The sequence below is a fragment of the Sinohyriopsis cumingii genome, unplaced genomic scaffold (genome assembly GCF_028554795.1).
Source record: "Sinohyriopsis cumingii isolate HCF-2022 unplaced genomic scaffold, ASM2855479v2 utg001527l, whole genome shotgun sequence".
Classification (NCBI taxonomy): domain Eukaryota; kingdom Metazoa; phylum Mollusca; class Bivalvia; order Unionida; family Unionidae; genus Sinohyriopsis; species Sinohyriopsis cumingii.
The window spans coordinates 3,277,129-3,300,875 of NW_028316012.1; the positions used below are offsets into that span (position 1 = coordinate 3,277,129).

The 23,747-nt window shown below is 35.2% G+C and overlaps 1 protein-coding gene across 5 annotated transcripts in view; it reads right to left on the reverse strand.

Annotated features, from left to right (window-relative positions):
• LOC149772040 (uncharacterized) overlaps nucleotides 1–23,747 on the reverse strand; it is a 46,712-nt gene that overhangs the window by 14,854 nt on the left and 8,111 nt on the right. For 2 of the 5 annotated variants that reach the window (XM_089947977.1, XM_089947976.1), the window contains exon 2: nucleotides 20,704–20,814. The exons of 1 other annotated variant lie outside the window; for it this stretch is intronic. The gene's annotated coding sequence lies outside the window, so the exon portion shown is untranslated. Of the gene's footprint in view, nucleotides 1–20,703; nucleotides 21,239–23,747 lie in introns of those variants that run through there. 2 more of the 5 variants (XM_089947974.1, XM_089947975.1) reach the window with 1 other exon arrangement.

The following is a 23,747-nucleotide window of genomic DNA, read 5'->3' on the forward strand; positions in this document are numbered from 1 at the left end:
GTATCTAGTATAATGTGACAATAGGAGTTCCAACGCTCTTCAGTGTAACTAAAATTACAAACTGCCTAATAATGAACACCGAGCCTGAGATAGCATCTCTCAGCGGTCTAATCACTGTTGTTATTAACATTTGAATCGGGGAGGTGGTGGTTTATAGGCTATCCTTTCACACTCCTATAGCTCCATTTTGTTATTAATAATACAGACACACCAAATTAATTATTCAAGCAGCTTCATTATGGAACAAATAAAATATGCATCACGTTCTGTACAAAATGTGACAACGTTGCGTCTTATCTGTATCAGATAACACTCGACTCAAAGTAGGTTTGTTCAATGAAGTATTGAAAGCTCATGTATGGAGACGATACAATTACAAATTGTCACGCTATATCACGGTTGGTGTAGATCAACAGCCTTTATCAGATCTGAAACCTCAGCCAATTTATTTGTGGACGGAACACATATTTTGCATTGAAGGTTATTTAAGATTGGTAACGACGCCACAAGTTAACATAACTGTGCTACACTCGAATCTGGTGAACACCTCTGCTCATGAGACCTTAACCCAGGTTTTGTTTTTATTACAAAATAGCTTTATTTCTTTCACAAACAAAATCTACATCGATACATACAAATATGCGATAGAAAGATATATTCCCAATGTGCGTGTGTTTGAAAGGTTTTCGGTAATGTTCACGCATATTTTAGTGTGCGAAGTTAACAAGTCCACCATCATGGCAGTGTGGCTTGACAAGCACAAGTACGAGACAGTTGACGTGTTTTCTAGTATTGATAGTAGTTGGTTCCATTAACTCTTTAGAGGATAGAATGGTTTACGAGACAATGAATGCTGTTCATTATTGTTGTTCAAAAGCATTAAATGAAGACATAATTTATCTAATAAATTTTATTTAACAGGTGGGATGGCATGCAATCTTCTAAATCGAATGTATGACAGAAAGTCACATGACCGTCACAATTTGAATTTTCACTAGTATGCGACACATGTAGGTCAAGTCACTGAACATAGCCACATTTTTAATTTTGAACTGTTGCAGGCCTATACATGTCGCATTCAGATATTAGCACAATATACAGTCTCAGCAGTATGGATTTTTTAAAAAAAATATTTTCAAGACTTTTTATAACAGTTTGTAAAGGAGAAATCCAAACGATATTATATATAATACTAACAAAATAATCACGTTGTTGCAACTGTCACTATTAATAGAACAGTTAACTAATGATTTGATTCAGATTGTTAATAGAGGCTTAGAAAATAAATTGTTGGTTCACAGTTGTGTTTTCAATTATTTGAATGTAAATGTTTGCTTTAAAAAATTTCTCTGAAGACTTCAGTTGCTAAGCAATTTCACTTTTCCAGTGAAGCTATCAATTTAATTTAATTTAATTAATAATAATAATAATAATTGGAATTTATTGAATATCACAATTTTCATAAATTTTTTAACTCGTCTTTCGATACATTTGTGATATAAGTAAAAGATCAGATAAAACGAAGCTAGCCGAAGAGGTCCGAATCGGAAATGAACAGAGCTAGGTTTCATTCTGACCGTACTACACCATTACAAAATTACTGAAATAAAATCTGATACATTTTTATCTTTTGACTTTACTCCATACAGGCATATTTTGATATGACCATGTCCTCCACGGTGCGGTTGTGATTTTTTATTCGACGCATCGTTGCATAATTAAAGTGTATGTTCTGTGACTTTCTGTTCTACATGTCCACTATGACAATTCAAATTGTGATTTGTCGTTGTCCTATGACTTTTTTCATGTATGTATTTGTGACTTCTTGTTATGTACGAATATATAACTTGTTGTCCGTGACTTTATATCCTTTACGTTCTGTATTTGTTACTTTATGTTCTGCCACCTTCTATCCGTTTACTTCTCTATCACCCCTTTGAAAGTGCGACCCGTCCAAATTTAACATGTATGGGCAGACGATAACGAGAACGTTTCGGCTTGTAACCATCTGCAGTTTAATGTGCAAATATAATAATTCACATGATGTAACTCTTGCAATAACAGCTTGAGAGACAGTGATTCGTTAATATGTGCATCCTCTAATGATGAACAATCTTTGCAGCAAGTACAAAACAATCCATCAAATTTATTAAAGAAACGGTCATGTTTCAAGACTGTATCCAACATCATCTCTGCTATAAATCAGAGAACGTACTAACTATTTTTAAACATAATTAAGGTCACATGGTCAACAGACACATATCTAACGATCATAGGACAAGAAGTGGGGGGGAGGGGCAAACGGGGATATATGCCCGGAGCCCGGGCCCTTAAGGGGTCCAGGGCCGATCAAAACTTTTTAATTTAAAAAAAAGAAACTTTTTGTTTGAACAAGAACTAGGGGAGGCCCTGGTGTTGCTTACCCCAGGACCCGTGATCGCTCTCTACGGCCCTGCTAACGTTAATATGTATCATATAAATTTCACAGGTTCCCATCAATAGATGCAAGACTATATACCTTGCCAATTATGCGTGAATGACGGTAGAACGAACCCACCCAAAAAATCCTATATAATATATAATACCGCCTTATGGAGTTGACTTTATGGCAAACAATAAAGTCATTAATAAGGCAGCAGGCATTTCTGTATTATTTGATACAGGATAGGGCATTATACCCTAGGAAGATCCTTGTGACAACACTCAGATATAAATAGTATGTTGCATGAATATACCAATACAACTTTTAGTAATTAAGCGCTGGCCATGGGACCATCGTCTAAATTCTTCCTTAAGAACACAACACTCGGATGCCATCCCACCCAACTCTTCTTACTTCATAAGACTGGTAGTAATGCATGAGCATATTGTTCCTGAATACGTGAGATAATGCCGATTAGCCAGTCTGAAATTAATCTTTTTAGGAATTCAATTATAATTCATGCAATACGCGATGGTTACAACCATCGTAACTGTGCAGTGTACTAAGGTAAATTGCGCTTGGACGACGCTGATGGTTCCAACAAAGATTTTCCAGCAACTAAATTATCAGCTGCTTTCGGCGCCTCAAGACCTCTGGCGCCCAGTGGAACGCCCCAGCCACTCCCTTCCCCTCCCCATCCCTCTTAGTATGCTACAAGCCTTTAACATTAAGGAACGGCCAATTAATATTCTACTGAAGGATGGTATGTAATGACTTTCTTTCAATAAATGGCACTTTTGTGTTATTTTGTGTCAAGATATAATTTTCATTGTACAACTTATATCATGGAAAATAAATAATTTTAAAACATATTTTACAAATCAGGACAATATTATTTATGTTTGAAGTTATCCGAGGAGCGAAGATATATTTTCAACAAATTTCTGGGTCCTCTCCTCCTTCCCAGCGAAAAATAAACGGCCGGTCCCCTGTGGTTAAAAATGTTTGCCAAAGCAAAGCGGTGAGAAAACCTATATAGATGCATTATTGAGATCAAATTAACCATGATGAATGGTAACAATAGCCCCCCGCGGCTCTGAAAGCAAATATCCACGTTGAAGGTCAAACACTGATACACCAAGGTACGACATATAACTTGATGGCAGTCCTATATGTAATCCACACTCTTATGTTTTTTTTTTCTTCCTGGATGCAACATTTGTTTTCCGATATCTAACATAATGTCTATTTGGGGTAAATATATGTATCTTCTCGTCTATTTTATCCACATGCACTTTACGTACCCACTTTACGTACCCATTGACGTTTGTTTACTTTATATCTCTAAACAAAATATGACAATTTTACTGCTGTGTTATAATGGTATTGCTGTACATTTAGACGCCAGGTTTACACGCCTGTCAAGAAATGAGATATCCAGAGGACAGAGAGAGAGAGAGAGAGAGAGAGAGAGAGAGCATCTATTTATTTGGCATAACGGCACATCAGCAAAGCAGTGGCTATGTAAAGCCGGTAAGTTTAGAAGAGCTTTACACAACAAACAAACGGATTAAAGGCAAATCCTGAAAATGAAAAGTCACATTTTAAAACAAATATAAACCACATTCTTTTACATACCTTCTGATATGTTACAGCATTCGATGCTTCATTCTATACCATATTTTAAAATACATGTGGCGTGGATTAAAGCAGACATATCCATATGTTTGTAGCAACACTGATATATATTCGTAGAGCTAGGAACCCTCATATTAAACTCTCCCATTCAAGGTACACTTGAGAATCTTTGCAATTGTGTCCTCGTACAGCTATAATGTATCGCTATTTACATCCGGGTTATTCCATTTTTGATGGGTTGGAGTTTATTAAATGGAAACATGGATTTTTATTTCACGACAGTTGCTTACATGTGTAGCCACACACAACTATGAACCAATTGACGCGAATATGATCTAGTATAACGGAATTCATGGTATAAATATTCGAGACCTAAAATAGTGAAATATTTGGTAAGCGGATCATTGTATGAAAATATCAACTTAACTGACCACCCGTAATATCAATTGATGACTAAATGGAAAATCGTCAGTCCTATGTAAACGAGCGAAATTACAATTTTCTCATTAACATGTCATCTAATATTTGCAATAAAAAATAAATAAAATATTATCCATTTAATTATGTGCTTAATGTTGTTTTCTTAGTTCCTTTAACGTTATAAAAACAAATGCAATAATGAGCACGGGTTAATTAATTTATCTGTCAAAGATGGATTGAATACTGGCTTTGACTAGTCAGAAATCCAGGACCAAGTAGTGCATTGTGGTGAACGCTTTAGTAACACTTTTGAACACAGTTATACACCTGTCACGAAGGTTTTAATAGTCGTTGCTAGACACAGTAATTCTCAAGACAAAGATGGGCAACGTAACATTATTGACACCACTTTAGTGCTTGGATCTCCTTTTTAATGTCTTACCATGAACGAAGCCTATCATAGGAATCTAAAATGTTGTTTTTTATACCTGAAAATAATAATTTCGGTTCAGTTGGATACTACCAGAGATGTTAACAGTTTCCACTCTGTTCCTATATTTGAATGTGGTGCATTGCCGTGTCTGAGAGCAGTTATGAAGATAACTGATTATATGAAGTTCTATTTAATATGTGTATTGTGTTCTACAAGACCATTCATGGCCGTTTCATCTTGATAACATGACCAAAATAATTTACTGAATTTTGGCAAAAGGTAAATTTACACCTGTCTGTTCCATCCTAATGCAGGTATTAACATAGATGTATTGTTGTTTTGGGTTTTGTTTTGTTACCTTTTCGGAGGATTTAGTTTTCTTCAGCTGAAGAACAACACCATGTTGTGTTTATGTATTTTGTTTTCTTTACCGTTTAGGTCTTTTTTAACTCGATACAATGACAAACATATCTCGTTACCCCACAGAAAGCGCGAAAAAACATATGATGAACAGTTACGAAGAGCATTTTTTGCAAGCGTTAAGAGACAAATATGAAACCATAATTAACAGTATTACAGGCAGAATGTGGCTTTAATATGTAAGTTACAAATATAATTAAAAGTTTACCATGGTGATATAAATGATTTCCAGATATATGACAGTAATGTATTTAACAAAGCTTATTGTTTTTAAAACATATCTGCCTCTTGAATCGAAGTTAAAATTTCTAAATAAAGGGCATTTATTGTATGATAACATGATAAATGTCGATGTATTTTGTCACAGTTTTGCCTGGACTAATTGAGTGTTTTTCATTTGCTTTGGACACGTGTATCAGCCTTTTAATTATGGGAACTTTCTATCTAATGATTCTTCCAAACTATGATAAAGTCAAGATGAAGAAATAGGCAGCTATAAAAACGTTGTATAACAGACAAGTATACGAAGCTGATTTTGACAAAGTTTTATTTGTACTTCATTTTTTAAAGCATTACACATCATTCGGCACAATCTTCTCTTCGGCGTAGGATAAAATTAAATTTTAAGCTGATGAGCAAACGTAAATAAAGATATACTTAGTTTTAATTTAAATCTAATCTAGGCACCCCATGTGGTCAAGTTGTCTACGGCGTTCATGGTTACAGATCACACACATCTCAAATATGTCGGCGGGTGTGTCACTCTCAGCTCTGCCAACTTGGGTATGTGACAATGTTTGCCAATATCTTCCCATTGGTCAGTAATTATTCCCTGGGTCCTTCCGGGTTCTTCCTCAACTAAATATACTGGCCTACATGTATAACTTGTCAAGTGCTCACAAAACCAACACAAAGTTGAATGGAGAATCAAGTAGATTTCTGTGCTGTAGAAGTCAAATCCCATTCGTTCTATGATTTGACTCCCAATCCAGGCCAATCTGCATTTGTCTTTTCGTGTACAGTAATTATATACATGGTTATAAAATAGAGATATTCCTTCTTCTGGTTCGAGAATGAATGCAGCAAATCCTATATGTCGTAGACCAAATCATGGTGTGGGATGCGTCTTGAAATTGTTATCCGAGTGAATGTATTTAATTAATCCCCACGTTGCGGACAATTTAATTTACGGGGGTTAGAGGTTGAGGGGTTGGTTGCTTTATTTATCGTTCGAAGAAAAAGAAATCATAGCACTTCCCCTACCCCGAAAATGAAGTTGCCGGTCCTGAGGCCATAGAGGAACTGAATTGTAAAAGATTCAAGACGAATCATACTGTGGACATGTAAGTCCTCGTATTCTTTTCAAGAAGACGAATTTTAATGCTCAGATTACACAACCAAATACCGTATCACAAAGTGCCGAAATTATCTGGCATAACTGCAAGATGTATTGAACCTGATATTTGTCCCTAAAGCACCATTAGCTTTCATTATTATTAATACAATAGCGCTTTTTATACTATTAAATCTTTTTCAAACTTGAGCATATGTTTGTCGTAAGGGGTATAATAATTGTTATTACACTTTTCACGATGTTTCAATCCGTATTGGAAACAATTCAAGACTAATTGTCAAACACTTACCACGGGGATGCATAGCAGGTCAAAGCAAGATGGTAACTGAGCTGGGGTCTACTGAAAACGGAATACCGACCAGCTGGCCTGGACATATGGGTCAAATCTTCTTTATTGTAGGCCATAACATTAAGTTTACTCGCAAATTAGTCGTATGCCTGAATTAAAATTGTATAACGTTATAATTGGCGATTTAAATGAGACAATGAGTAGTAAATTGCAGAAAATGTTATAAATTTATAGAAGGAATGTAATAAAATTTTGTATTTATAGAGTTCAATAAATTTATGACAAAGGTTATATTACCTTTCCATATCAAACATTATATATAAAACGTAACAAAGCACATTATCTTATGATGCAGAAAGGTTGTACATATATTAGCCGCGCTCAAAATCCGAACATGGCAGAAAATGGTTATTCAGATGTTCACCGTCACGTGTCAATCAGTGTCCTACAAGTAGCTTAAAGTTCCAACCAGACAACCAGACCCCGGTCTGGAGGGATGTCATTCAAAAACAACTAAATAGAAACGGAACCTAAGAGAAAACTGAGTTAATTCTCCACTTTTCATAATACGTGTATAATGCAAATCCAGGTTTTACGCATTACTAGTCTCCATATTTGACAATACGTGAATACGGCAAGACCAGGTCCATATATATATATATATATATATATATATATATATATATATATATATATATATATATATATATATATATAAGCATATCTTAATATTATAATATTATCGTTCACCCTCAAGAATGATACTTCACCGGAACCTGTCCTAGCACGTACACTCTATTGAAAAAAGACCTGATCTTTAAGGATGGTAACCATAAGCCAACCTTCCTAAAGTTTGTTTCACCTTTTAAATCAATATAAGGAATACCTGACCAAAAGAGACACGGCTTTCATTCACACCGATCTAGTGCGAAATTCTTCACAGTTCTATCCTAATCTCGAAGGAGAAAACAAAACAAAGCAAAACACAAGAAAACAAACTACGTGTGAGTCACGGGGCGAAACTAAGTATTGGGTCCAAATAATAGTTTCACCACAATCAACGATTTTGAATGCAGATAGCCTAGTTTACAATGTTGTCATTAACAGCATAGGCCTTCAGCCGGAAAGTTGGATAGTGTGTTCCAATGTGTGTGGTCAGATATTAGTAATAAAGTAACATATCAGTGTTTCATTTAAGAACATTGACCTCTGTTCTGTGTCCATATTTTGCACCGCGTGTGTGACTGGCTTGATTTTTTGCTTTCATTACACAAGAAGTTCAAAACTTCTCGCAATATTAGTGGAAAAAAGAGAGATCAACCCAAAGCCCGTCAAACTGAAACTTATGGAACTGCAAAGGCTGGCAATTGTTAACTACAGCCTTAATATTTTTCTGTACTGTATATTCCATCCCATCACCCCCATTTCGTATATACTGATACCCCTAGAGAGTGACGCAATGGTAATAATGTAATTTATGTTACAAATATAAAGTTTCTTTCCGATATGACTACATATTTAAAGTTTTATCCGATTGTTTGTTGGGATAGGGGTTGTATGTTTTTTTTTTTTTTAAATGCTAGTGTACCTGAAAGCCCAGGAAACCTGGAGTTGGAAGCAAAGAATGACGAACCTCTTGAATATGAGTATCCCCACGTGCAGCATGATATTGAACTTTCGTAAATTTCCATCCAGCCGTTTTGAATGCCATCTAATAACTGACAGACACACGGACAGATGGACGGTCTATACTAGTATCCCATTCCAAAAATGTGATAGAAAAGAGGACGGAAAACATTAGACTACAAATTATGTGGCATAACGTTCAGACATGCAGAAAATGTAATCCCACGGCAAGCGTATGATTTAACAGTCCCCTCAGTTATCCACCATTATATAAAAAACGTAGTAACACATTGAAAAGATCAACAATGAAATGAAGAAATCAGTATTAGAATAAAACGCTATTGTAGGTGCATATCAAAGTCTCTGTTTCTAATTAAATCGGTTATTTTGGAAGAAAAATAAACTAAAGAAATTTAATCGCGATAATGTACCAATTTCATTCTCCTATATAACATCAAAGATAAACTTAACATTTATATTATCACACGACGTAACATCATACCACTCCGACGGCCTAAGTGGTTAGAGCATCCGCCTCTGTTGCGGGAGGTCGCTGGTTCAAACTCCGGCCATGCCATACTATAGACTTAACAAAATGGTACTCGTTGCTGCCCAGTTTGGCGCTCAGCATTAAAAGGATAGTTTTAGGACTTGTTGGCTTGGTGTCACGATAATATTACTGGGTGGGACACGATGTCACATGTCTGCGGCACGATGCCCCAGTGCTAGATATCACTATAAAATGCAGACATCATATCGATTTGACTAAAAATGTTAAAGCTACGTTTAATATCGAAAATCACACATACATACACACACATAACATTAAAGTTATACTTACCATTACTTATACCATCATACATGAAATCAAAGTTATACCTATCATTATATTGACATTTAGGACGCTGTGCAAGTTTGAATGGTTGATTTCTGGTAAAAGATTCAACCAAAATGTATGCCATAAAATAATCACGAGAAAGCAGATAATATTAGCAGCTAGATTTCTCTCTCTCTCTCTCTCTCTCTCTCTCTCGATCCATCGATCGATGGATCGATCGATTCATCGTCGATCGGTCAAACTACGAGTTGCTTAAAGGCCGCGAACGCAAAAAAAAATGATCTTTATTATAAACAAAAAGTTATTCACAGATCATTTTCGTGCCTTTTCTCATGCGCATATTTTAGCTTGACGTTTAGACAAAGAAATTATGGCAAACTGCATTCGTTAAACAAGTCTGGCGTGTTTTTGCGGCGGATGTTATTGTTAGCTGGCTTCATCCGGCATTTTTCGTATCGCTTTTCTTACGGAAGGGATTTATTTATGGCTCTTTATTATTCAAGATTTACTGAGAGGAAGTTCTCATTTTTCAGGCGAATTGAGTAGAGAAAACGAACGAACAAATAACTAAAGGAGTAAGTAAATAAACAAATAAACGAAGAATGAGTAAACAAATTAACAATTCATGGAGCAAATGTTTTTATGACTCAATGAAAATAAAACTGGAAACGAATGGAGTGAAATGCAACGTTTTAAGCAGCTGAAATAAATTTAATGTTCACAAGCAGATTCAATTTTGATGACAGTGATAGACTATCCATCACAAGATTACAAGATTACTTAGTTTCAATGACACTGAATATAATATAATTTTTTATAGTTCATGTTAAGAGCTATATAAAGAAGTGGTGCGAACAACCTACCTTCTTTATCGTCTCTATTATTTTATGAACACTATACCTACTTAAAAACTGTATAATGTTGACAAGAAAAACACTTTATACGTATACTGACCGTAATAGATTTTTATAATTCATCTGACCATATATATATATATATAGAGAGAGAGAGAGAGAGAGAGAGAGAGAGAGAGAGAGAGAGAGAGAGAGAGTTGACATCAAGTATAACCTTCCAAATATCCTGACAGGCCACTATTCGCCCCCAATTCAGTAAGTTTCAACTCACCTTTGTTCTATCTCATGTTATATCTGGTATTTGTTTTATTGTTTTATATGCATTATATCTAAACTTAACCGTATATTTAGGTGACTTGCTCAATAACTCAACGAATTAATATTGATATATCTTGGGCCACTGTCTATTCCCAGCACATCTTTTCTTTTTTGTTCGTTTTCTTATAGAATATGAAGGTATTAATTTATAAATGTTTAATGCAATTGGTTTGTGTCTTTGCGAATAAATTCTAACGACTTTGGATACGTTTGATCGTTTCGTCCCATCAAACGAAACCATATAAGCTTTCTCGTGATTTAATTTTATTTTGAAGGACCTTGGGCATAGACACAGAAAAGGTGATACGGATCTGTTGTGCATATTGATCAAATATCTTGCTATGCATATATTTTCTTAGTTTTTACTTTTTCCGTAATCCGATAACTACTTCCGTATCCCATAATCCGACGTTATTTATACACGTGGTCGTACCGACAAATGGAACATATCTTGCAGCCGATGAAGTAACCGATTTTCAAGCAATAAAGATTGTGATTGAGGCAAGCGTTCAAGCACTGCCCTTGTTATCGATAACACCAAGGATTACATTATATTGGAATATTTGACACAGTGAATCATTCAATGGGTAAAAAAAGTCCATGATGCTATCTCACATAAGAGACTGCTGGTTTACATTGATCACTGGAATATCTAAAGGATGTGACTGTCACCTAGTCTTCGATCGGTATTTTCCGGCTAGAAATAAATGATTGCAGCAACACCTATGTGAAGTGGTGTTTAAATAAAAAGAATTAGAAAACATCTTACATGAGAGTTCATTACATATAATACTTACACGAGAGGTCATTAGATATATTATTATATGCTCATTTGTTTCCCCGTTAACTTTACATTGCCAGAATCGTGCAGTATTACACGATATTGAACCCGCGCGACAATACACATATAGCATTCACGTGCATAAAGGAACTACTTTCTATTGTAAACAAACAATGGACACAGACGCCAGCACTTTTGATTTGTACACAAATCATGTACACTCGCGTAAGAGGCTCTTTACTTTGTGGTTGTTTAAATTTGTTTCTGAATGAACTAAAACAGATGTTTCGTTGACTGCCACATACCAGCTACTTTGGCACATTCCGCAAAGATACAATGTTACGGATTTAGGCTAGCTACATTATATAACAGACGCAAGATAAGGTCCTTACAAATAACATACAAGTGACAATACTATACTCTCTTCTTTAGCTGATGATAAGGATGGCAAAATAAAATATACTTAGTTTTACATCCTGAATTTCAAAATGTATTTTCTTAATTCTGAAAATCCGAATTACATAAGCCATATCATAAGTTTTCAATCTGGATTATACATTTCGAAATTGTGCTGTAACTTCGATGATAAGTGCAACTGCATCCTCTTTACTGCACTCAAAATGAAATAAGCATTAAATTCCATAGCGTCTTATGATAATTGCAACTGAAAGACTTCATATTTTTCCCACATTATGATTTCAAACATTCATTGACAGAAACAGAAACACATTTGTAGATGTCAACACGCTTGTCCCTAGTTTATTCAATCTCATGTATTTCATGTGGAATTGTCACATACAAATCCAGTCCATAATCACAAAATTTCCTAGAATCGAGATAATTACCAAAATCTATTCATTCCAGATCAAATGTAAGACTTGTTGCAATGCACATTCATTCCCAATATGACTCCAAATTTCAATTTTAAGTAGACATGCCATTTTCTTTCCAAAGTTATGTCTAGCGCGCGACTAAGTTCAAATTTATCTGGGCGGAGTTATGTGCGCAGTAACAATGTTGATTTGTGTAATGATGAATATGCGCTTGTGTAATTAGTTTGGACTGCGGCAGACATTCATTTACGTTGTTTCTTGTAGTGTATTGTGTTTATATAATAAAGCCTTAGGTAGAATAAAAAATGAGCATATAATAAAAAGGTTACTGCATTTGTATGGGAAAATATGAACTCGTTTTGTCGGAAGGATATACTTCACTCCCAAGGTCGTGCAGTATTCCATCCAAAAAAACTCGTTCATATTTTCCCATACAAATGCAGTAACCTATAAATACTTACACGAGAGTTCACTAGATATCATACTTACACGAGAGTTCATTCGATATAATACTTACACGAGAGTTCATTAGATATAATACTTATACGAGAGTTCATTAGCTATAATACTTACACGAGAGTTCATTAGCTATAATACTTACACGAGAGGTCATTAGATATAATACCTACACGAGAGTTCATTAGATATAATACTTACACGAGAGGTCATTCGCTATATTACTTACACGAGAGGTCATTATATATAATACTTACACGAGAGTTCATTAGATATAATACTTACACGAGAGTTAATTAAATATCATACTTACACGAGCGTTCATTAGATATAATACTTGCACGAGAATTCATTAGCTATAATACTTCTGAAAACAGTTGAATAATAGCACATACCACGCGCTGTTTGCAGGATGCGGTATTTAGAGTTATTCAAGAATTCTTGTACATGAGTGTATATGAAATTAAATTTATGAAAGAAGCGGACCATTATATGACATTAAAATATTGGAAAACAGTGTGTATTATTTTTAACGTCGAGTTTCTTAAATTGAGTTATGGTTACATGATATTGTTGGCTGAGATGCAACCATGGCAAGATCATGCGCTTCATTAAGGATAGCTACACTTCAATTTTGAAAAACAGTTTGAACAGGTTTCACGTTAATCTAACGTACATTGTGAAGTGTACACCAACAATGTGATGAAGTTCTATAGTTTTTAGAGTTTATCAATATAGTAACTGTATTTAAATCAAAAGGCATTTGCTTCTACTTAAGACCCGTTGGGGGGAAAAAACTTCATAAACAAAAAGGCATTATAAACAATATTTGTAGCTCTAGATTACTTTTTTTGAATATGCGGAGTTAATGTTTTCAAAATACCCATATGGGAAACGTCACATTTTTCAAGTAATTGCTGATATCTGGTTTACAAATGTTTCATTACATATATTTACAGTTTATGGCACAACCACAAATACCAGCACGTAGAAATAGTGATGTCATGTTCATACCTCAAACGTGTACCTCCTGTAGGTCATGTTCATACCTCAAACGTGTACCTCCTGTAGGTCAGGCAAAGATATATAACTCGTGACTGGATAATGATGGTAACGTCAAAGAACCATATTTGAATAAAATATCTTACCAACGGACACACCTGAGTGGCCGACACGGCCCGGTCTGGTCGGGATTCTGACCATGACCCTTTATTGCGAATACTTAGCGCTAACCACAGATTCATTACAGTGTATTGTGTGATACAGTATCGATTAAAGATCATCATAAACAATGTGATATCTGCGATATTTAGTGATAACTAGCAACCACACAAAAACGAGATAAATCTGAAAGGGTGGTGAAGGCATAGGGTATGCAAGAGCTAAATAACAGGTGAAAATATATACAACATGAAAGTATAGAAGCTACAAATTTATAGACAGGGAAGCTTAAGGGAACCTTCAGTTAAGATATCAAGAAGTTAGTTTAAGTTCATTAATAGCGGACTACATTAAATCGTGTACAACATCTTACGGTCATAAATGACGTTACCCACGCAAGGTGATATTTAAAGACTCAAGTAGGCATAAACTAAAACTAATATATTGTCGCCTATTACATGTATTACATGTAGCGGATATTCATTTATTTATGGTCAGTTCTGTTATTTTTTTCAACATATTATTAAAAGCTAATTTTAGATAGTCGTTGCTTATGCAACTGACTTCCTCTTCTTCCTTCCTAAGTAGATCGTAGTCATTACCATACCGAGTGGTGCCATCTCACCTCTGTCTACGTGGGTTCGAATCTAGGATTCGGCCAATGTGGGTATGTGAGAAAGTTTGCCAGTAGGTGGTTCTTCTCGGGGTTTTCCCAAGTTCTTCCTCCACCATTAATACTGGCCGCCATGCATAGCTTATCGTGTGCTAAAAAATGGCGTTAAACCCCACAACAACAACAACTATATTAATATCGGTCATCATCGACATAAACTTACAAACATCCTCAAAACATTATCATATACTGGGTCACAGTAACAAACATCATAATCATCATCTACATCACAACCGTTTTCATTATCTTCATCACTGCTTTTCATCACTGCTCCATAATAAATACTTCGTAAATACATTGCCATCGCTGAGAACTTCATTATTCCAAATTCACCATGATGAGTTAGGAGGAAATGTTTCTTCGTACGAACATAAATTTATTACGTAGCAGGCGGTGGTGGCAAATAATGCAATGTCTCTATATCAGCCGTCAATTGTCCCATTAACGTTTATATTCCTGTTATATTTTTACAGAATGCATTCAGATCCCCCTTTAACGGGTATATTAGTGATCTGTATTGGTTGTACCAACCCCGATGGTCATCTATCATCAGGAACCTTTTTTATATTTTGTCTATAAGTTTAATTAGTTTGAGTATATTAAGAATAATTACAAAATTAGATTAAATCTCCGCATAATCAAACCATACTGACGCACTTTCCTCTACTTGCTAATCATCGCGAGGCAGCCGTTAGACACCTGTTACGTGGAATGCCCTAAGTAGTGCAAAGTCCGGGCTATTTTTGTTCTGTAAAGAGGATTAAGTTCGTTCTGATGAACGTCGCCATAAACAAGATGGATAAATAATAGGCTTTCCACTCGAAATGTCCAACAAGAATAAGTGATGTGATTCCTTTAAATATTAAAGATAAATTGCACAAAAAAAGCGTGGAGATCTATTCCCTTACAAATATATGTTAATCAATTAGTGCTTGCTGAATAAACCATTCTCTGTAGTATTCACTGATGAGACGGCGTATATGCCCCATAGGTGATATTTCCAACAGAGAGTGCTTATGTACAGTAAAATGCATTCATTCATTGCGGCAGAATAAAATAAAATATCATTAAGAGTGGGATATATATATATATATATATATATATATATATATATATATATATATATATATATATATATATACACACACACACACTTATAGAGGTCCTGCATACAAAACAAAATGAGTTCTTTCTGTGTATTAGTTAGACAAGTGTTACTTTCTTGATAGGACAAGTGGGCTTGCACTAATCGAGTTTCCGATTCTTAACTTGAATATCTGTTTAGAGCCCTTTCTCCAGTAAATAAAAACTTTCCATATATATTAGGGTCATATGCGATAATAAAAAAAGTTTATTTAACAAAGACAAGCATTTTTATTATAGGATCTCGCATGCGACCCTAATCTATCAAAGCTTCCAAATGTTTTAATATAAAACTCCTAGAGAACCGACGAAGAAAAATCTAACCTATATTGTATTACTTACTTAAGAAAAAGTCAACGCATTTTGTATGGTTTTTTATTTTTGAATTTCAGGGGAGTACAGGGATATATACCAATAATTTTCTGACATCATCGATAACGAACTATTTACCTGTGCTAATAATGACGTATGCCTTTCGCTTCACATATCTCATCTAAATAGAACAAACGTATTTTGCAGCCAACCAGCTACATCCAAGGTTAGCAAAATACAGCTGTCATTGCTAGAAGACAATTACAGCCTTACTAATACTAATAATGAAAACATCGCCACTGCTAAAACCGTACGATGCATACCTGAAGTACAACGAGAAACACGATAGCGGAATATTGCGAAGACCACGTTGAGACAAACAGAAAAGTTCACATAAAACTTATTTGCTTAGGGCTCAAGGCCTTAGAGGTGCAACAACGGACCAAATGCGCATTATCAGGAGAAATTTCTATTTGACAAAGGATGCGTATTTGGAAAATGGACGGCACGTTTACAAGATTGAGACCTTGTACAGAGGGTGCATACAAAACCTTTGCATTGGCTGAAAGCTAAGACAGGTATTTATAGGAACATGTCATTAGCTAGGGCATATTATAGCATGAATCAACAGAAAATAGTTATTTAGTATCAGGGTCACCTGCTGATTATTTTCGGGGGCTGGAGATGGAGTGCGGATTTAAATATAGTGGTCATCTATTAAATTTTACGGATGTAGGTCAAAACATGTTCAAAGGTGAAATCGGGGGGTGAGGGGGCTCACTTTACATATATATATATATATATATATATATATATATATATATATATATATATATATATATATATATATGTGTGTGTGTGTGTGTGTGTGTGTGTGTGTGTTGATCTACTACAACCATGGTAGAAACATGTGTATCTTATTATTATTAAATTGGGTTGGATATGATTCTTTTCATCCTTTTCATCTGAAGACCACAATGGAGCAACTTGACACTTAATACTGAATTTCATGAGACGGTTCAAGTTTTTGCTACGATAAAAAATGGCACTGAAATGTGCACGAGAGCTAAGGCGGGGCACTTTTCTCGGCTCACAACCGATGGAAATTGTATGGAGGATATTTTGACCTCAAATGTATCACGGAAAGATCAAAAGCGACCATACTATTTTATCAGTGCAATTATACGGTAAGATTACTAGAAAGAAATATATTGACCTTTCTATCAGAACATTCAGAAGAGGTTAAGCTAGATTAATTATTCAATGACTTGAATAAATCGGATTTGCAACGAATACTAACTTAACATTCTCCCCTCAAATGTTAAATATCAAAGCCATTGAACCATACTAATCTATACTTTATTCGTATTCTGTTAATACACAAAAACGGAGACAAAAAGAACTGTGCCGTTCTATCGACATTTGAGGTCATTACTCTGATTCACGCTGACAGATTACTGTTCACTTATAACGAGAGACTTGGATGACCCTAAACTTCTCTATAATGAATTTGCGCTTACTGAACTTGGTTATTTTTTTTTTTACATATAGCAAGTCAATGGGTGGTGAGTTGGTTCAAACAGTAATTTTAAACTATGAATTGGCTATTTCATGTTCAAGAGTTAAGAGCTAATTGTCTATTTAAAAAACATAACGAAGCCACCTAATAGGGACTGCCCAAGCTGTCACTGAACCCTAGAAAACGAAGCTCATAAAGTGAAAGTTAATAGTCAATCTTAACAAATAAACTGTATGGGCGATGAAACACATATATATATCAGGTAAAATAACATTAGAAGAATCTCCCCCATTGTCAGCAAAAGGATGAGAGGAACGAACTCTTGTTACTGATTTTTAAACATATGTCACTAGTGCGAAAATATGCAGGTTTTCTCGATGTTGAATTATGTACAGCAATTAGATTCTCACATTTTCATCGTAAAGTATTTTAGTTTCATATAGGAAATATTATAGTAACATTCACTGGTCAATATTCACGTTCGAACCGCTTCATCGTAAGCTTGGGGCAATAAGACAAAATGCAAACCTAATTCAGTTTGCGGAAAATGTTCGGAAGAGCAAACGGGTTATATATATAAAAGCAAAAGTTCGCATATGAGTCAAAAATATTAGCACGTATAGGTTAAAATCTTTGGCGTAAATCTGTACTTCATCTTTTAGAGTGACTACATTTGCAGAAGTTTCTCAAGCCGTTATTTTTTCGCGATGATCTTTTTTAAAACATTATCTCTGCTTCACGATCTCGCACATTCCAATTCCATAAGTCTTCGGTCAAAAATGATGAAACTATTCCAACTAAATTTAACTTCTTACTGTACATTCCTACCTGCATAATAACTACATTCTGGTACGCCGTCATTGCTGTATGGTTGTTGTTGCTGTTGTGGGGTTTAACGCCATTTTTCAGCACATGATAGGCTATGCATGGCGGCCAGTATTAATGGTGGAGGAAGAAGCCAGGAAAACCCCGGGAAGAACCACCGACCCACGAGAAGCTACTGGCAAGCTTTCTCACATAACCACATCGGCCGAATCCTAGACTCGAACTCACGCAGAGGTGAGATGGCAGTGATCCGTAACGGAGAGCGCTTTAGACCACTCGGCCCCCACTCGGGGCCCCCATGCTGTAAGGACTTATATATGTAAGATATTGACTTTCATGACATATATATATGCCATCATCTTAACATAAAGACAGAAAAAAGACAAACATAAGTGTTTTCATAACTAAGATCATCCCAAATGTAATTATTCTTCAAGTCATTCATGTAATATTGTTAAGTATTTCTCCACTGTATTACTACTAAATAAGCGGACATAATTTTGCTATGTTGGCTTTATTTGATTTCAAACAGTGAATAGAATGATAAATACACCTACTGAAGCTTTTATTTCACGCATTTAAAATCACGAAAGTCGAATAACACAACACAAATATCAAACCAATATTATTTGTAATTGTTCTAATAAGTGAGCTTTCTTGACAAATTGTAAAATAATTGCTGAGAAGGTTTTTTCTTTTCGAAATGCGAAATCAGCGAATTTTTGGGGTTCAAGAGGAATTTCAACAATCTGATGTAAGCTTGGTGGATAACTAATGGAAGCACAAGTCAAAGCCCAGTGAGGAACGTATGATAAATAGAACAAAATAGAAGGTCATAACATGGCCTCAGGTTTTCAACAGGGCGCGGATACAATAAAGTAACAAACAGCACTTGATTCGTACGTGCAATCAACATATGTGTTTTGGATTTACATTATGTGACATGATTGCACAGATCAGTTGTATGACTTGTTAGGTAAGGTACTATACCCATCCTGAATCACACGATGAGATGTGGCGCTCTAAGTCATTCTTGAAGCTGTTGTATATCTACATGATCGAGTTTCACATACCCTTATCAAGCACTTTAATAAAATAAATATTTAAAATCAACAATTAACTTAGCAACACATAAGATAAATGAAAACGTCCTTCTTTCTTGCAAATTTTGCTAGAGATTAGATCTATTGAATTTCCTTTGTTCTTTTTTTTCCCTATACTTATATTACACAATATTAGCATATATCCACTCTACACTTTTCAAATTCAGATCATGGCTTGTCAAATAACACAAATATTGTTTATTAAAAAAACAAAAAACATAGGCTAATGCAAATGGAGTACAATGTTAACCACATCAATAATACAATGTGTGTCGACCCCGTTGAATTATATCTCCCAGCTATGATACAGTGGAAACGACGTATTGGACTTGGAATTACAATTATACAATTGATTGATAACAAGCGATAGTTGAGCACTTCATTGAAAGCAAGTGATAATCAAACACTTCACCGATCACACCTTATACTTTCTTTCTATATTTTTTTATTTTTATTTTTTTATAAATGTCAAGTAACGTGAAACAGCTTTAGTAAATATATTTACTTAGGAATGATCAAGCGTGTATGTATATATGTATGTATGCAATATATGTATGTATGTATGTATATATGTATGTATGTATGTTCTGACAGCGAGGGCTACTCTTGTGGAACAAGCAAGTGTATTGGTATCGAAGAAGTTTGTCAGAACACCAACCCCACCCTCACAAAAAAGCAAATAACGTGAGACAGAGTCGAATTCTCTCAGATTGCAAATTAAAATTTCTATAGCACAAGTCTATTATTTACAAAACCCTTCAGCACGAACATCGCCACACTGATTTATGATTTTTTCAACGTAATAGATATTTACTGATGTACATGCAGGTTTTTATATATAGCCGCTATTTGGGCTAAACTAATGAAAATCAACCAACATGCAATAAGTGACCATTTAGTCTTCCGTCATTATTTTGAGACTAAGTATGTTGTGCAATGTTTCACATTATTTTGTTAAAGCTGAACTTCAATGCTCAGTGGTAATTTATTTACTCTAGCTGCAGAGCAGTTATACCAATTACTTCTATATATATATATATATATATATATATATATATATATATATATATAGAGAGAGAGAGAGAGAGAGAGAGAGAGAGAGAGAGAGAGAGATATGTATGTATGTATGTATGTATGTATGTATATAAGTGTCTGTCTGTGTGTGTGTTTTATTGTGTCAGTTTTACAACTAGATTTCGTTAAATCTTAATAACTTTTATAAAATTTTAATTTTGGTTCTTGACGAATTTGTTAAAATATAAAATGTGTTATATTTTTACTGTACCGTGTTTATTCCCGTGTAAAGATGCTTTTCCATCACAATCTTCTAAATGAATCCGAAAATGTAGCGTCCACATATGTCCCTAGTGATGACTCTATCATTGCTGCTTATGGCCTGTACAAAACAAGCAATACACATTTAAATACACTGGAATACTATTTCTCATCAATACACAAGTCAGTATTGAAACCATTCTATTTACCGTGGTAGTTCATCAGTAAAGTAAATCGAAGAGTAAACATAATCAGTCCACGTCATACAACTGACTTGTTGTATATGCGGGAGCCATTATTCCTCACTGAATGGTATCGGCCAAGACTTTAGCATAATATTTTGCACCCAAAAGAAGCATAACAAAATACTGAGTATTTATACAACGACACTTCACGCCACGATATTGATCGGTAAAGTATGTGTTATTTCTCATTGTATTGAGAACGTTTAATGTGTTCCGCCCCAGCGATGACAGGTAGCAAAGAAAAGAAAAATCTCTAGACTGCTTTTCGTACTGTTCAGTGTCTTAGTTGCGCGAGACAGTAGTCTAATTATGACGAAACAAAACTGTATTATTGTTCCTTTCGTTCATTTATCCACTTTCCTTAATCATGTACTATGTGAACCCAAATGCGAACAACATGATCAAAACTCATACTGTCTTGTAATGAGTCTGCGAATCAGATCGAACAAAATATATTCGTTCAACTTACAAATATAAGTGAAGAGCGGAGACCGTCATCGGCCATTGTGCTGAGTTACGGGAAATTAATGCCCGGTATACATGTAAACATACGGTAAATATGCACCGTGCTCTGCTCGAAACCAAAATATATTTTGATCCAAGGACGTAATGGAGGGGGTAGGGCAGAATGGCATTTGCGCCCCCTCCCCCCCCCCCCCCGAGTTTGCATGTGCTGTAAAATGTAAAATTCATGTTACATATATACGAAAATTATATTTTGCGCCCCCTTCTCAATTAAGTTTTGCCCCCTCCCTCTGAAAAAGTTGAAATGACGTCCCTGTTATGATCACTTAATTTTCTTGAAGCGTGTACCTTTACGTAAATGTGACATAAAATATTCGTGAATTATGATCGAACATAAGGTGCAATTGTATATGATTGATAATTGACACACACACGAGCAAACACACACACACACACACACACACACACACACACACCCCTAATGTGGAAGGCGTAACACTTCTCAAGCAACACGTATTGAACCCTGAAGGTGGTGGAGGCGATGGTGATGTGATACTATAAAATTATTGATATTAAAACATAATAAAACTAGTAATTAAAGATATGGAATTATTCGAGTATATGAAATGGGAAACTTCAAAAGACCTTTGAAAATAAAAATATTATCGATTCAAACGACCGAAGAGCTAAGTATTGTTATTTTTAGAACTAGGTTTAGGGGCTGTGATGCCAGGGTCTTGATTTATCCAGAAATCTGACACAGACATTTGTTATTTCAAAAATTCTTTTGCATATGCTTACTTAGTTTTAATCTGGTACAAACGATTTCCTGGACCGTTGGATAACCCTTTTATTTTTTTGTATTTTTTTTATTTTTGTCCCAGGTGAAATACATACAGATCAAAAATGTGTGTGTGTGTGTGTGTGTGAGAGAGAGAGAGAGAGAGAGAATGTAGTCGAAACATGGCCGACAATTCATGAATGGCTAGTTGGCATTGATGGTATATTTACCAAATAAATTGGTTGAACTTGTATTCTTATTCATCTGGCTATAATACTTGTTTGCCAGCACGATATTATTCCCACATTTAAGACTAAAATATATATTAAGAGTGGTCTAAAGCTCTCACCGTTCCGGATCACTGCCATCTCACCTCTGTCTGCGAGGGTTCGAGTCCAAGGCTCGGCTAACGTGGGTATATGGGAAAGCCTGCCAGTAGCTTCTCGTGGGTCGGTGGTTCTTCCCTGGGTTTTCCAGGGTTCTTCCTCCACCAGTTATACTGGCCACAATGTATAGCCTATCTTGTGCTGAAAAATGGCGTTAAACCCTAGAACAGCAACACCATATTAAGGGCATGCATTCGTATCCACACGTTTACGACTCCATTTTATTTTACAGATTTAAAATATCTTTATTTATGTTATAGAAGGAAAATATAATGTATATATTAGTTTAACTGCCTTTTTTCAAATATTAGCTGAAATTGATCACTCCTTGCCAAAGTAAGACGTTAGGAAATGCGTCTTGCTCATCATTGATACTCGATTCCAACGTTACACTTAACGTTTATATGTGTATGTACCTGTATTTGTGTATGTACCTGTATTTGTGTATGTACCTGTATATGTGTATGTACCTGTATATGTGTATGTACCTGTATATGTGTATGTACCTGTATTTGTGTATGTACCTGTATTTGTGTATGTACCTGTATATGTGTATGTACCTGTATTTGTGTATGTACCTGTATTTGTGTATGTACCTGTATTTGTGTATGTACCTGTATATGTGTATGTACCTGTATTTGTGCCGACTTTATTCATTTTTGCACAAAACGTCATTTAGCCAATACGGAAATAGTTCTCCCTTGACAACTACCGAAGTGGTGCCAATTATTTAAGAAAACAAAACAAAACTCCCATATTCATTTAGAAAATAGACAGTCTTCCACTTTAAACCTTTTCTCTAGACCTATAGGAAGTCACAATTAGGGTATTTTTCTTTAACTGGAAATCAACAACAATATAATTCATAGGTAACGAAACGATTTCGCTTAAACTTGCCAAATCTGTTTCATTTATATGGATCTAACTTTTAAGGGAGAAAAAAAGGCGATGGAAGAACGAGAGAGAGAGAGAGAGAGAGATGGGAACTGCATATTTCACTTGAAAGTTTAAAACGACACTTCTGAAATCAGGAAGGAAATAATGTTCCAGGATGGTCATCATTATTATCAAGAACCACAAAAGCTGTAACAACATATCTGGACCAGCTCTTGAATCTGGTGGCCAACTGACATGGCGGCCGTACAGTACCGGATTACCCAATAAGCCGACTATGCAT